The 1,926-nt window shown below is 37.0% G+C and overlaps 1 non-coding gene across 1 annotated transcript; it reads left to right on the forward strand.

Annotated features, from left to right (window-relative positions):
• Positions 1–334: 334 nt before the first annotated feature.
• On the forward strand, positions 335–408 carry TRNAT-GGU. Its single transcript has one exon. It is a non-coding gene; the product is annotated as a tRNA-Thr (tRNA).
• The last annotated feature ends 1,518 nt before the right edge of the window (positions 409–1,926 follow it).

The raw sequence follows: 1,926 nt of genomic DNA on the forward strand, positions 1-1,926 counted from the left end.
TTCTTTAGAATATTTTTTCTATTTCTTTGCTTTCAGTCTATGTATATCTTCATAGGTGAAGTGAGTTTCTGTAGGCAGCATATAGTTGGGACTTGTTTTATAATCTGTTTATTCTATGTCATTTAATTGTTGAATTTAATCCATTTATACCCAGAATTATTGATAGATAAGGACTTACTACTACCATTTTGTTACTTGTTTTCTGCTTGTTTTACAGATCGTTTTTTCCTCTCTCACTGTCTTCCTTTGTGATTAAGTGATTTTCTCCAATAGTGTATTTTGATTCCATGCTATTTATTTGTAGTGTATCTATTAAAAGTTTTTGCTCTAGGCTGGCTGGTTAGCTCAGTTGGTTAGAGCATGGTGTTGGTACCACCAAGGTCCAAGGTTCGATCCCTGTACTCGCCAGCCACCAAAGGGAAAAAAAAAAAAAAAAGTTTTTGCTCTATAGTTACCATGAGGCTTACAAAAAATAAAATCTTACAGGTATAACAGATTATTTTAAATTTATAACAATGTAACTTTGACCACACACACAAAAAAGAAAGCAAAAGCAAGTTCTATACTTTGACATCTTCCCCAGCACCTTTTGACTTTTTGTTATCTCCATTTACATCTTTTTATATTGCCTGACTCTTATACAATTGTTGTAGTTGTTATTATCTTTAATAGGTTTGTCTTTTCATCTTCATACTAAAGATAAGTGGTTTACTTACCACACTTACAGCAATAGAGTATTCTCAGTTTGTCTATATACTTACTTTACAGTGATTTTTATACCTTTAGGTGTTTTCTTGTTACACATTAGCATCTTCTTTCATATTGAAGAACTCACTTTAGCATTTTTTGTTAAGATAGGACTAGTGTTGTTCAATTACCTCAGCTTTTGTTTGCATAGGAAAGTCTTTATCCCTCCTTCATGTTTGAAGGATAGTTTTGCTGGATACAGTATTCTTGGTTGGTGGTCTTTTTCCTTTAGTACTTTGAAATGCATCATCCCCCTTTCTTGAGGCATATAGGGTTTCTGTTGAGAAATCTGCTAAAAACCATATTTGGGCTCTGTTAAGTGTGCTTTGTTTTCTTCCTTGAATTTTTTTCATGTCTTTGATTTTTGATAATTCGATTTTATGATGCGCTTTGGGAGTTTCTCTTTGGGTTGAATTTTGTTGATGACTTCTGAGCACCCACCTCCACTTCCTTCCTCTCACCTTGGAAACCATAGATCCAGAGAACTTCCCTGTGCCAGTGAGTGGCACTGTGCTGGTTTGGGGGAGAGAATGGAGTGGTTTGAAATGATCTTTCCTCCCACTGGTTGTGGCTTTTCTCTCTTCCATGGGCTTGGGGGAGTTCTTTCCTTTATCCCTGAGTTCTGGTGAATTGAGGATGGCTATTTTGTCTGTAAACAGTTGCTTAGTATGTTCTCATGGGAAGGAATGATGCTGGGGATTGTCTATTTTGCCATCTTGATGACATCACCCTCCCCCTGGGTTGCACCAAATATTAATTGCTTTGGGTTGTATATTATGTTCCTCCAGAGAAACAGAATCAATAGAGTGTGTGTGTATAAGAAATTTATTATAAAGAATTGGCTCACACAGTTATGGAGGTAAAAAAGTCCCAAGATCTTCAGGGTATGTTGGCAAGCTGGAGACCCAAGAGGGCAAATGGTTTAGTTGCATTATATGATAGTTAATTTTAGGTGTCAGTTTGACTAGATTAAGAAATACCTAGAAACCTGGTAAAGCATTATTTTGGGGTGTGTCTGTGAGAGTGTTTCTAGAGGAGTTTAGCATGTGAGCCCAAATGGACCAAGTGAGAAAGATCTGCCCTTAATATGGATGGGCAACATCTGATCTGCTGGTGGGCTGGAGAGAACAAAAATGGAGGAAAAGGTGATTGTCTCCATCCACTGGAGCTGGGATACAC

Source organism: Galeopterus variegatus, unplaced genomic scaffold (assembly GCF_000696425.1).
Source record: "Galeopterus variegatus unplaced genomic scaffold, G_variegatus-3.0.2 Scaffold9752, whole genome shotgun sequence".
In the NCBI taxonomy this organism is placed as follows: Eukaryota; Metazoa; Chordata; class Mammalia; order Dermoptera; family Cynocephalidae; genus Galeopterus; species Galeopterus variegatus.